The sequence below is a fragment of the Anopheles moucheti genome, chromosome 2 (assembly GCF_943734755.1).
Source record: "Anopheles moucheti chromosome 2, idAnoMoucSN_F20_07, whole genome shotgun sequence".
Lineage (NCBI taxonomy): Eukaryota > Metazoa > Arthropoda > Insecta > Diptera > Culicidae > Anopheles > Anopheles moucheti.
Window position 1 is genome coordinate 93,352,417 of NC_069140.1, and position 15,358 is coordinate 93,367,774.

The window sequence follows — 15,358 nt, forward strand, 5'->3', positions numbered from 1 at the left end:
GGTGGTTTTGACTGTCTTTTTCAATTTTCTTTTCATTATCGCCCAATATTGTTCTATCGGCCGAAATTTTGGACAGTTCGGTGGGTTCAAATGCTTACTGATGACGTGATGAACGTTGCTGTTGGTGTACCATTGTACTACATCCAGACTGTAGTGACAGCTTAGTGATAAATGTCAAAAAGTTCCATATAGCACCACTGGTGGCGCTACTATACGTAAAATTGTCTGATCGAATTCTAAATGAACAGCGCTTTAATCTGCACCTTCGAGGTGTTAAAAAAGTCCCTTGTCTGACTGCTATATCATGATTGCTGATATATTGATGATATTTATGCTTTTCCTTAAAATAATACAGGATGAAAGTAGATTCTTCTTATCTCTTCCCAATCCATGAACTCTCTTGCGTTTTGCTGGACTTAGGATAACCTCCAGTGTATATGAGTCGTATCGTGTTTTAATTACTTATTTTCTTTGCATCATTTCTTCTCGAATTTTTCGCACTTCACCCTTTTATCTGCTTCCCATATGAACTTGACGACATTTTGGTGTCTATTTTAGCAACAAGAAATCAAACTAATGTGTAATATAACATTTACAATAACTATCTCTCAAAACATCCGTTAAATCCGTTCTTCCGACCCTGTTAAACCGTGTAATGAAACTTAATAAAACGTTTAATTGTTGCATGTTGCGAACAGTAAGGAAAGCTGTAGAATTTTGCATTGTCTTGCATAATTTATAAAATCTTTATGATAGTTTCGTTTGTTATCTTATTGTAATGAACAGATTTAAAAACCCATAGCTTTATTTAGTGTTTGGTTTATAATAATAATTCAATGTAGCAGTAAAAGCAGTGCGTTCTTTCTGATATAAAAATCAATTATTTTGTACAACATTCCAGCGGTACTCCAAAGGCTATCCGTTGCAAGTAGCAATTCCATTTCCCAAGAATTGAATAAGGTTCTTGAAACGATGAAAGTAACCAACTGGTGCGTTTGTTGCACCAAGGGAAGAGGAAAACGCAAACCATTCCCGGTATGCGTACAGTGCTTGCCCTATAAATTATTCATGATGCTCTCCTATTTGTAACCCGTTATCCTTCGCATAGTTTGTGTCCAACAGACCCAGTGAACGGTAAGAAAAGACACCAGCACACACTGCTGATATTTCCCCGAAACATCCGTTGGTGGATTGTCGCCTCGATGGGTGTAGTTCAAACGGTGAAGTTAGTTTTCACTTTGCCAAACAGGCCATAGAGCCTGCAGTTTATGTCGGACTTGTAAGCATGACAATGGGGAAAAGATGACACCGGCGTGCTTTAACTGGTAGCCACGAGTACAAACTGGAGAGCCTTTTCTGGTGTTGTTGTGCTGTGTCCGCTGTGAAAATGTGGGTGGTTATGCAGGGATTTTTTTTTGGTACGTGATTTACGGTGTGTTTGGTGTAAAAAATTACACGCCAGCGGAGATGGATAAAGTTGTTCATCTCCAACGTTACATAGTTTGCCATCTACCAAAAGGCAAACACCCCGAATAACTAAATCATTCGGGCTATATTTTTCTAAACTTTTTAGTTATAAACTAAAATTCTAGTCTAATTGTATTTCTCTTTCTCAAACCCATGCTCTTCACAATTCAAGATACCAACCAGCGGTTACTTCCGGCTGAAAATTCTATTTCCGCTCTGATACTTTTCAAACGCCTGTCGTAATGAGTCTCCCGGGCTCGGTTCGCATGGTTAGGGTTTCACCTCATGCAATCAACAAGCCACTCTATGGCAACACAAGCCTGATGATTGGTTCCGAACAGCAATCCTGTTGCTTTCCGGAGCAGAAAATTGAGTAAAGCTGTTGCTTATAACTTATCCGAAACGAAGCGATTCTGCATCTATTGCCCTGACTGGCTGATAACACCAGAGTCCGTAATCTAATTCCGTCTTCGAGAAGTACTGCAGGTTATTCTGTAAACTCACTGCTAGGGTTTCCCCCCTTTTTTTTTCGTTACTAACGAGCTGACCGTATGCTGCTAACTGATGAATAGAATCTTGTAGCCATATCCTTCTCGGTGAGCCTGCATCAGACCATCTTCCAACGGTTTACTACTTTGTTGATGGAATGATCTTCGATCGATACTGCGAAGATTTGTTAAAGGGGTGTGCTTCATAAGCTAGTTTGATTTGATTATCTTTCACTTCATTGACGGAAGCTTACGAAGCGTATTTTCATTGGAGTATTTAGACAAACCGGACTGCTTTCGCTTTTTTTTATGCTTGCGGTGTTGCGAAACAGGTTCCATCACAACACTTTTCAATTTAATAAATTATATCAATACCTTTACTCCCAGTAATATAATTAAATCGTTTGAAATATCTTTTTTGGCAGTGTGAATATTTTGAAAAGGTGATTATAATTTCTTTTATTCGTATATCTACTCATACTTGTTGTTATCATACTTGTTGTCGTATAATACTCAACTACTCGTTGTTTAGATGAACTGTTATTAGATGAAAGTTCTATCCACTGTACCTCACTTGAGTAGAAAAGTTTTATGGTTACATATTAGAATAATTTAAAATAAGCTTCATATGATTTTACTTGCCAGCTTAGATTCGTAATACCTAATAATGTTTTAACTGATCAAACTCCTAATTTTTATCCTCAAAAACCCTAATCAACACAAAACAAAAAATCGCTCATCGAACGTTTGTAATTAATTCGTGGTACCTCTTATGCCCAACCTTTTTTTTCCAAATTTCCAATATTTGCTTCTCTGAAACGTGTGCAAGGATCATGTCGAAAGGTTTTACCGAAATCAAGTTTATGACAGGCCATGCTTGGAATTCATCACAGTAATTAATTTGAAAGTAAAAAAAAAAAACAAACAAAAAACTCTTGATCTTACCTCTTTGACGTTCTCGGATGACATCGTGCTGCCGATGAAAGATTATTTATTGAAAATAAATTAATCTCCGGAACCAACCCAAAACACCAACACTTCGCAAACGCTTCTCTCCACGGGCAAGATGATGGTTTAGGTTTCCACGTGCCGAAATAAAAAACCGTGGCCTTCGATACCGAAGCATTTTCAGCGGTAAAAAAAAAATAGAAAGGACGAAGGAAATTGCTTAATTCCATTCCGAACAGGTAAAATCTAATTAGGAATTTTTAATTGCACCCAACGTCTTTCGTTTCGTGGGATCTTATGTAGTGCGTTTTTTGGGTTCAGGAAGCATAATTTCGAATCCTAATTGGATTTTTGCGTCAACTAGTGAGAACATTTTGTTATGTTAGTTTTCCTTGTTGTGACATACTAATGTGTAGAAATTTTTGAAATTAGTGCAAGTGTGGTCAAGTCGAACCTTTCGTACGCAGAACTGACTGTGAATCTACAGGTAAATAAGAGTCAAACAAAGCCAGATATGGCTCAGTCCTAGTCCTCTTGAGGTTGTTGTGTCGCTAAAGAAGAAAGAGTTTTTAAAACTCGTACAATTAAGCTACAAAATCGATTAATTAAGCTCAAACAATTGTTTTTCTTTTCTTCTTATCCTGCCCAAGTTGAGATGCTCATCCTGAACATAAATATTTTGGGATTGTGTACATGTAAATGAAAATACAGCAAGCCCAAATGTTTCTGTTGATTCTAGAGAGAAAAGTTCACCACAGTGCACAGTAATTTGCAAACGTTCAGTTGCAATCAATGAATAAATGCTCAAAACTGCAAACGTGACAGAAGAAACAGAAACGAAACGACTGCCCCCAGTAAAGAGATCTAAATTTAATTCTAGTTCAAGAAAGTAGTCACATTGTCTTTATCTTACGTTAAGCTTATGCACAGCTGAGTCGCATTTGTTCAATGAAGACTGTCTGCAGAATGCAGGCATAGTTTAGTACCGTATTCTAACCATTGCAGCATGGGACGATACTGAACGACAAGCGTTGCATTGTGCCTGTAACCTTTCCCAGCTGTTTCGTACGATAGTGGCATGGTAATAACTTTACAAAAAATCTACGTCACTAAATCATGGGACACCTACTGGTGCTATTCGGCTGACTGGAAGACGACGGCAGTTGGTGGAAATTGTTTGCATAAAACTTTGCCAACCAAAACTCACACCAGAAAGCGCTACGAATAGCGCCACGAAGGGAGGAGCATGCTGCAACCTTTTCTACACTTTCGCTCTCTCTAAGCGCATATCTGGTTTAATGACAACATTTTGCAGTAAGAGTTGAGCTACATCATGCAGCGTAGATGGGCGAAGGACAATCATTCGAGTCATGCCTGTTAGAAGTTAATGGAAAGTGTGCATTTTTCGTGTGCAAAATTCATTATTATCTGCAATTAGCACTACACAACTCTGTCAAACTTTTTACTATTTTGAAATACGAGTGGGTAACTTTTAGTTAACTAATTTCATAGCTTGGTTTATTTCAAGGTGCTTTAAAATGCACAGCTTTGCTGTTCAACAGGTTATAGGAAGAATCTGTAAGAGTGCTGATATAATGTACTTTTATTAAAATTAAATACAAAAAATATTATTTATTCTTGGTAGAGATGAATGATTCTTTTAGTCGATAGGTTATGCGAAGTACTATTTTAGTCATTAAAACCCACATCACCCAACGCACGCGTTCACGAAAGCCATCAGCGTTGGTGATGCAGATCCAACAATATTTTCATCAGACAATACCACACAGAATGCACCAAGGTCTCGGCAGACACCCTTTCAAGTCGTCCCAGGACCCACGGTGGTTACGTGCAGCACTGGTCTACCAGTCGCAGCGGTTCAGAATACTTGCACTAATGCGATTACGAGAATTAGGGAAGTGGAAAATGTTGCAGCAAACCTGCAAACTGCCGCTGATAGGCGGCTTCGATGGGAAATACTTTCGTGGGCGGATGTGATCAAAGCGTTCCTGCCCGGCGAACCGTTCGATGGTTCCGGTGCCGCAGAGAATCTGGTGAACTGGAAACGTAGCCACGAATGCAAGGCATTCCAGCACGAAGCCAGCAACGCGGAAGAATTAACGTGTAGCAGATAGAGATGCACCAACGTGTGCGTGCAAGCACAAAAGAGAGTAAGTGACAAACTATTCGAGCAAAAACTAAAAAGAGTTTCATGGAAATAGTAGTCGTCGGAAACTCCAGTTTTGCGGGGTGGGGAAAATAGATGCTTCAAAACAAAAATATTTCAGGTTTATTGCAAATATTCACTACAATAAATTGAACAACTCATGACAAAATCTAATAACGCTATTATGAACAAAACATATTTGCAAAAAAAGGATGCCTGATAAGCCGAACCGAAAGAAGTAAACTTATCCAGCAGCTGTCAAATTATCCAACAGAAATGTCTGACCGATTGACCAATGACTTTTATCCGGCACGAGGAAAACTTTCTTCCTCAATAATAAATGTTTGATGCAGTGACTATTGCCATTTTTCGTCACTACAATATGACAGGAAACAGTTTCTTTCGTGAAGAACGTCTTTATTGTCTTATCTGTTGTATAAATGTCAGCTTTTCCTATATGGATTACTTATCACATTGACACGTAATCAAGTTGACAGTTACCACAGTCGATGATGATATGACGAATTGCTATATTCTAAACCATCAGTGCTCATGCAGCATCTTTAGTTATCATCTTCACCCATTTTCGTCAATTTTATAAATTTGATTTTCGTTAATTTGATAAAATGTAGCAAGTATATAAATAGCGGATAGATAAATATTAGCAAGAAGATATCTTCTATTGACCCGCACAACCACTCATTTCAACCGCTTGTTCTCAGTCTGAAGAATAGTGCTATTATGCTGAAAATCGCATGTCATTGGTTTCCGAGCGTATCGGATTCCACATACTTATTCACATGCAAATGAACGCGAAAACCGATGCACTTTATATGCTAACGAGCATTGGTAGCTGTGATGGCGTGGCTACAAGAAACCGGCACAACCTTCTCGGAAGCAAACAGGATGGAAAGTGCAATTAATTTGCTTACAGCATGGCGGTTTATCGTACAGTGTTCTCGTTTGACGGGAGCTAGCTGCATGTAAAGTGTAGCGAAGAACCGGCAAACGAACAAATTTCTGAATGATCCTTCGATGCGACGAATGTGAAAGTGATCGATTAATTAACGGTTCGAAGCTGTACCATGGTAGACGAACTGCTCTATTTACCACTTCTATCAGAAACTAACATGATTTGCATTAAAGAACGTAATAGTTCACATTAGATCTCTCTTGATCTAGAAAACCTCTTTTAAACACTCTATGAGGAAACATTCATTGGGAAACTGATGTTAAAAATAGTTTAATACGCAGTGGATTGAAGTTCATTGCGCTTCTAAAATATGTCATTTCTAAACATTTTGTACATAATATATCGTGTTTCCAGCTCTTATTATATATTAGTTTTTATGTACATTATTTATAAAGGAACCCTCAGTTAGAAAATGTAACAATAACATCTTATGTAATTCCAACAATTGAGATTGTTGATAAGAATTGCATAAATTTTCTTTGTTCATCTGAATATTTTTTCAAATTTCCCAAAATTGGCTTCATGCAAGGTTAATCTGCACCGAAAGGTACCGCTCTCGTTTGCACCAATTTTTAAGAACGCCTGTCAAACCCATGTCAGTCGCAGCATCCAATTCGCAAAAGGTCTGTCGTACTATTAATGATGCATCTACTCATCGAGCACGAGGGAAATGAGAATGGTGCCAATTTATAACTTTTCCACAACTTGCTTACTTTTTCCTGTTTTATTCTCGTATTCGTTTACGCTAAAAATTGTTTCTTTCTCATTCTGTTTCCCATGCCCTTTAAATTTCCCCTAATTATCTAGGCTTCACAATCTGTCCAAAATTTAGGGAAAGTATAAACTTATCCAAGCGATACATGATTAATGAAACCTAAATGTTACACCATTTTGCGTTTACTTTTGAATTTCATAGAATAAATAATTAGTTAATATTTAATTTTAAATTACTCAAGATTTAAATATTATCTTGTTTTAACGCTATTTTGCAAATACGAATATGTTGTATCACTTAGAAAAAGTCTCTCATTCATATCTCTCTCATCATACTTATTTTGGAAATTCGATTCTGCGATTCTTTTTTACAGTACCTTATCATCTGATACTGACACCACCCGATATTGAGATGCACTTATCGAAAGTATCTTGTTTGACAGGCTGATGTTATGGTCGGTAGATGTATTTACCATCTATCAGCTATTTCCTTACTGTCATTAACATACACTGTACACAGCTTTATCGTGTGGCAACAGGGCAACGTAACATACGTAACTATTTCATTTTCACAATAAGAAATGTTTGAACAACGCTGCTCCTGTAATGAGTTTTTGCATTTACAATATTCACTCGATTAAGCAGATATAAATATCTTCTTTCACATAACCGTGCCATACCGTACTCTATGTGTCTGTCGGATTGTAAATAATCAGTTCCACAGCATAAGTGTTTAATTTCTCTAAATTGTTTTCACCTTAAATCTCACCGTACTGCCTTGTCCTAGCTTGTGGGTTTTATTTTAATTAAGAGGAGATAAAACGTGCCTCCCTTTGATGCCGGCTTCCCTTCTTAGGAATCTGTTTTTTGCATGTAATTTAATCCTTATGATTAATTCCGCGCAACGGTTGTCGTAAACCCTACCCCCTTTAATGAGTTTTGTCGTCTTAGCAGCTAGCTTATTCCTCGAAGTACGAACACTTCCAGATAGATGAATGAATTTAGCTCCAGATTTATTTCATCCCAGAGCTGAAAGTGTGGATGAGAATGAGACAAAGTTCATAATCTTTAACTCCAGCTCAGTACGGCGCTTTCAATTTGGAACCAATTTAGTGTGGAAAAGATACCGACGGGGTTCCGCAGGTGAAACCTGAAACGTGAAACTTTCATGAAAAGTAAAAACCTCAGAACAGACGGTACAAATCTGTCGCTGGAATGAGATGGTACCAAGATAACTTACTTCAAGATCCTTTTTTTAGTAAATGATTCTGTTATTGTTGTGTAAGTGTAATGGAGTTTGCTATATTTCTATCAACCTAGTTCTTATTTGATTTTTGCTATCTGGTTTTAGATTATCAGTATTGCAAAACAGTAACTCTTGCAAAGCCACATCTAAGCTCACCAAGCGAACTAAAATTACTGCACGAAAATATTTCATTCAATTCTCCTGAAACGTGACTCCGGTTGGAAACGGTGGATGATCCTCAATTATTCAAAATAATTCAACCGCTCGATGAAAACCAGCTGCCGTCTCTGTTCGCATACTTTCATGTTTTCCATGGCTCATAATTTACCACCTCATCATTACGCAGACGACATTTACATCACACCGAAGTGATAACCGCTCGGAAGAATTCCTTTCGTTCCGCGAGCGGTTTGTACGAGAACTCTTCACAGCAATGAAGAGGACACTTGCATTTACGGTCTGCCGGTGACGAAGAAGGCATTTTAATCGATGTTTTCCACTCTGTCTCGTCGACTTTGCACCAAAAGTTCTTTCCCCAACGGTCGTGCGTAAAGCGAAACAGTTTTAGGCCAGTAAAACCATTTTAATCTAACGCTGCGTGCAACACGAACATATAATCCACAAGCGCGATGTTAACGCTTTCCACGAATGACGTTTGAAGCGATTGACAACAGTGTTTTTCCCCCAAACTCGCTTGCATTTTAGCTTCGCACAAACCCCGGACAAACACTTTACAACGAGCCCCACTGAAAAGCCATCGAATTAGAGTGGCTTGTCGAAAGGTGCTTCCGTTTCACATTTGATTCGTGTTTGCTGCTCAAAACTTAACACTCAACAGGGCGTAATTAATATTCGTTGCTGCTCTAAAACAAAGTGCTGTTTCTGGAGCTCTGTGCCTTGTAGTTTACATAAATCAGTGAAGGTTGCGAACATTTTTAATAAACTGTTATTTTATATGTAAACTCAAACTTTTCAACTTTTATTTCTTAAATTGCAAACACTATTCATACCATTCACTCTGTGGAATTACTAAGGGCTCGCATGTCTAATGAAGTACACTATTTTGGTATATGCTATCATGTACGTGTTGAGAATTTTCTGTTGACTAATACGGTCTTAAAAATGATTCATTACGCCTCGTAGATAAAAAAAAATGATCACAAAATTGTGTGTTGGACTTCATACTTTTTGGTGTAACGTTGTGCTGTTCACGCTGGCCCAGTTTCCATTTGCATTGTTTCGATCTATTCGGACATCGAAGGCGATTCAGGTAGTCCTTGCTGCTGTAAGTCGATTTAGATCCCACAATTGTCAAAGCTGAGTCACTCATAGAACTTTTCTCAATATGTACTTACTAAAAGTGAATAAAAAGTTAGTTTAATATATTAATATTAAAAAGCTTCAGAAATGTATAACACTATTAATTGAATTTCAACAAAAGAATAGTCTACGTTTTGACATGATACAAATACTTAAAAATAATGTACCTGATGATTGGGATTTATGTGCCCAAAACACACTGTGAATCACTATTCAAACCTACGAAACAATCCTACTGGCATTGGTTCTTGGAGAAAAATCCACTCCGGAATGAGAGTAACTACTTCACCAAACAATGTATGACTATATCTAAATTAAAGCAATTCATTACTACTCGACACCTACCATCTGCATTTTAACATAACTAGCAACATATCGTTTTGAGCTATATTTTGGTTAACATAACTAACTGCTTCGTCATACCAAGCGTAATAATGATCATCTGGGTTATCTTAACCATTTAACTACTCATTAGGATTATGGTTATCTCTATCTATCTCAACCTGGGGTTCAAATTATATTGTACAGCTATATATACGAGTGTCACATTCATTCCAGCCAAATTCAAATTACGAAGAGGTGAGAAGCGAGCGGTAATCGATCAATTTTCAATTGGAATCCGTTATCCATGATGTGGTTTCGGAATACAAACCTGAAAAAATATAACGCGAAGATTGAGCAGAATATGAATTAAATCGAAATACTGAGGCTATCAGCGCAACATGCGTATACTTACAATTTTTGCAGCCTCGTCATAAAATCGTTCTACCTTGGACGATGTGTTTTTCTTGTTTATCTCTTTCGTGGTGATCTGTGGAGTAAAACACTTTAACGATCAGTTACCGCATTTTATTTTTCTTCATACTTATATTTCAAATAACTTAGAAAAACAAAGCGTACGAACCTTGATTATCACTTGATGACGTTATTCTCTATTGTGTTCATTGTCCTAAAGCAATATAGCGGATAACAGTTACAAGATCCTTATTCTTAGTTATCGGGCTTTTCAATATCGGGCTTCCACCATATATGTGAGAGAGCTCATTTCTTTTCATGCCATGATTTGCCATGCTACGGGAGATCGGTCCGGATGGGATTTTGGTTTCTGTCCGTTCGTGTGAAGACCTTCGCCGCGACCATCATGCCACCGGGTCATGAGCACTTCAATTTTGTTTCCGTGTCAGGCTGTCAGATATTTTGTTTGTAAAAGTACTGCTTTGGGTTATTATTTGACGGGTTGTCTTTCACGTACCACAACTTCAATGTTATTATGCCTGACTCCATTGGTACGATCACCCGCGTGTAACGTTGTTGAGCTAGTTTGGTTATAAAACCGATGTCTATCTTTATTCACCTTTGTTTCTACTGACTGGTTCTCAGTTAGTTCGTTTTAACCGGATTGTCTGTCGCGTTGACGACGCTCTTGTTGAGACTTCACCGATGATTTCAAGCATTTGGTCCTGTAGCAAATCAAATATACATACAGCAAGTATGTGCTGGATGCAATTTTATCTGCCGTTGGGTTTTGTTTGGCGGTGTTGTCACTAAAACACCCTGATCCAGTTATGAAAATGATCTTTCCCCGTTAGCGTTGAACACACGTTTCTGGTATTAACAGTCTTCATTACTGGAGAATGTCTTGTTGGGCGAATGACCCGGAACATCGCGCTACATTCCTTTCGGCGTTTGTGGATTCGACGATTGGCTCCGGCTGATATGGATGATTCTCGTTCATTATTGCAATCCGACAACTTAAAAACACTCACAAACTATTGCCTCAATACACGCCTGACAATCTGATAGCATCTTTAGATATATTCATATTCATATATACCTTTATACATATCTAATGTTTCTAATCCACCATGGCGCCACTTGTGGATGTCGTCACAACGAACTAGCCAGTGCCTGCCATTGTTGGCTACTTAAAAACACCGTTCATCCAATTCCTATTGTTCATATTATTCGCATCGTAGTTTCTGCACTGCGTTTAGGTGTTTTTTTTTCAGTTAAAGTGCATATTTAAATCATTTAATTTTAAGTTTTGTTTCTATTGCTTTTTTCTGAAAATTCAGCATTTATTACACAATTGCTTTCCTTGCTTTTGTTTTCTACTGTTTCAAATAACGATTTAGCACTATTTTCGTTGATTATTACTTTACTGCTCTCATCCTCATTTCTGATTTGTTTTCGAGTAACCAAACTGTGTAGTGAAATTGTTTGTTGCTTTTTGATTTCCGATTGTTTTTTCTTTTTCATTCCAGCAACTTGTTGCACGGCTTGTTCGTGTTGTTTCTCTACTGATTCTACGGTGTTTATAAATGCTGAGTAAGTGTTTAAAATCCTTTGATTTGATATTGTTTTCTTAAGGACAGTTTTCGCATGCGGCTGTCGTTCATTGATTGATCTGTCATCGTTTCTGCCCTCTGGTATCATCATATTTTCGTTCTCAATCTTTGTTATGCCAGCATAGGGGCAACCAGTTCCCTTCTTGTAAGGACAGTAAACTCTGTTATCTGCACTGCAGTTATAGTAATTTAGCTTCAGGGTACTTTTTTTTGTCACGACCGTAATATTTGGGCCACGCACCTGAAATCCTCCCAATTGCTTAATCTACATATGCCATGTCCCATCCTCTTTTTCCATGGCGACCGTTTACACCCCCTTTGCCGTTCATTCCGTCAGCTCCACTTTTGCTGAATATGTTAGCTGCTACGTGCTGTCCAAACACACTACATTTATTTCTCCAGGTCTTCCACCTTCTCCGCTTAACCCATACTCTCCTCCGGAATTACCCGGTTCACCTGGTGTTCCTTCATACAGTAAGAAGGCCTGACAGTTACTCAACCCAACGCCATGCTTATAGGAAAGTGTTATTCTGCATCCATTGTCAGACACACATTCGTAAAATAAATCCAGACCGACTAAGGAGAAATAATAGGCTACTAAACTAAGACATTTATCAACTTCTTCTAACACATTGTTAGTCCTTTTGCCTGATGACCATAAAGCCGTCGCTTCAGTCCATTGTTTTATAGTTTTACGTTTTATGTTACGAATTTTTCTAATATTTTTTAACAGTTTTTGATCTCTAACACCACTGACAGACGCAGCAGGAGGAAACTTAGATTCAAAATCCGATCTTCCAATACCCTTTCCGTCTGTGCCCGCCTTACCATTACCACCGTCTTGAGCATTGCTTCCATTTCCTCCGTTGGAAATAATATATAATTTTTCTGAATTTATTATTCTTTTTGCTATTATTAAAACATTACCACCGCATTCCCCGGAATATCCGTCGTCTCCTTTCAAACCATTCCCGTCTGCTCCAGTGTCTGCATTTTGTGCGTATTGATGGTAACTGTCTTCTCCAGATACATTCCAGCAAACTGGTTGACAAACCATTATTTCATTTGCTACAACATTCCGACATTTTAAAATACGGCATTGCCGTCATAATGGAATTTAAATAAAAATAAAAACATTCCGACCATGCCATACCTCCTGCTCAAGATTGGCGTCTATCTTAAAGAGTTTGTCGACAATAAAACGAACCTCTTCGATTTTGTCGCTGCTTAAAATTAAATCCTCTATCTCGGATACTACGGTGTTGAGCACTGTTTGTTTTCCAAAAACTTCGACAACCCTCCTGTTGTCTATATTTTTTTTACAAATGGTAACTTCTTCTCGCTGCATGATGGCCTAGGCTCGTTTATTTTAATAATTAAATTAACCTACATTTACGTGTGACGTGTGTGAATTCAAATTAATCATAGCAAGAACAAACGGGATGTACGGAAGAGATGGTAATGTAACGAATTACGATGCAAATATTTCAACTTAATTAATAGGCTTAGAATTAGAAGCTACAAATTTCTCATGTATTGGATATAAAATGAAAATATGAATGTATTAAAACTCCTTTTTTCTAAAAATTCTAATAAATTTAAATTCTTTGTGCATCACAAACAAATCTTTCTTATGCATGACATAGGCATTCAACAAATACACTTTAAACTAATTCCAAACATTCTTTGTGGCGCATGACATTTTCGTTAATTCATTAAGGAATCACTTTTTTTCTCACAATTCACCGTACTCTGCCACCTATCATCTTTCGCATCTTTCAGAAATTAAAACAAACAAAAGTTCTACAGTACTCAAGTCCACCTTAATGGACTTCTCACTGTTTCAATCATTTGCAGTAATTTACAGTTGCATTTGTTGCTGTTAGTAGTTGAACCATTTTCATAAAGTGCTCACGGATGATCGACTTAAGCTGCACTTTTTATGTTTCCTGCCTAATTTTCCGTCCTACATTTGCTGTGTGAGTGTTACAAGTTAAGTGTACAAAAAACTAACTAAAACGGTCACAGCATTCGTCTGATTATGCCCGTACAGCTTTGGAGGCTCACTTTACGCTTTCATCTGCTAAGGGCAATAGAAGATTGAATTCAGAAGTCACTAGGCTTTGGCCTTACACGAACCGAAAACACCTCACCTCCTGCAGCTTATGCTCTCCTTCCACTTCTCTCATGCACTGTTCCGCCATCATGCCGATTCGTCCTTTATTGATGGTAGCCACAGCACCGCTAGTATGCAGTACTCGTGTTTTACTCGTATTACTCCAACGATTTCCGAAAGGATGTAAGAAGCAACTAGCAACCGATTTCGTTATAATTGTCAAGCTGACACCATGCGACCCTTATTCTTACACACTAACATTCGTGATCTAAAATGTTGGGTTTTTGCCAGCACTAAGGGACAAAACATTATCTTCTCGACCGGACTATGCAGGATAAGTTACAGATAATTTATCAAACATTACTAATCACAAACAACAGAGCAACTGTACGCACGAAACCATACCATTGTGCAATTTAATTTCACACTCGATTTCGGTTGTTGCAGTGTTGAATGAATTGAATGAGAGAGCTGATACATGTATGTAGGGAATGAATCACCCTGTGTTTGGTGACAGTTGAGGCGAGAGCTGGCAACACAGTTGTCAGGTGGAGCTAGCGAGGATAGAGTCAGTCTGTTTCGGGAACTGTCCGATGTTGGATGCAAATGGAATAAAGGAACTTGCATTTTTGTTAATACCAGTTCCTACATGTATAACAGGTTATAATTCCTTCCTTATCATTTTCTAGGAGCTTATCAGCACGATTACACCTCACTATGTAATCTTGGTGAAACTACATGGATATTAGAACACTAATACTCATACTAACACATAGAAGTTGGCGTTTTCTCAGCTGAACGTTTGTGTCTGTGTTCAGTAACATGAACCTACTTGGAACCATTTTTTTTTGCGTTTTGAATGACTTCGAGACGTTTCTTATTCTGTATCTTACTGCGTGTGTCACTTATTATTTAACGTGCCTGGTATAATGCCTCCGCAAATATTTTACAGAGGACAAGTGTCGTTTATCGCGCAAGAAAAAAATCTATCCTTTTCACTGGTTTTGCTTTCGACTTATCTTTTTCGCTCCTGCTATATGACTGACTGGGCGTTTTTTTACCTTGAGCCAAAATAACCTAAAACTGCCTTGCTTAACACAACCACATCTAACGAGCACCATTTCATGTTTCAGAAGTATCACAAATGTGCAAGACAATGTACTTTGCTACCTAATAATTGAGGTTAATCTATATCAAGTGAAAACGATCAAAAACATCGGTAGTTCACCTTGATTTAATTAAACGGTATAGGTAAAATTACTCTCCCCGTGGTGCGTGTGCAGTGAAATATTTTCCATTAATTTACCTGCCTTTAAGAACCAATTTATATCAACTGGTTTATCTTATTTATTTATTATTCCATTTCAATTCCATTCCATTCCAAGGAGTATCTGAGAAGGAGTAGTATATTATTTCGATTCCTTGATCGGATGGATCTTCGTTGATCTTACGTTGCTTAATAGGCCAAGGAAACTTTATAACTTGAGAATAACTTTTCTCAAATATAATTTCTAAAGAATAGATTTGCATAATAATAAAATTTATGTCAAAAAGCAAAAGAAGAGAATGTA

General features: G+C 37.7%; 1 protein-coding gene across 1 annotated transcript in view; it reads right to left on the minus strand.

Annotated features, from left to right (window-relative positions):
* Positions 1-15,358, minus strand: part of LOC128300304 (uncharacterized) — a 48,940-nt gene that overhangs the window by 22,280 nt on the left and 11,302 nt on the right. The gene's annotated exons all lie outside the window — the stretch shown is intronic.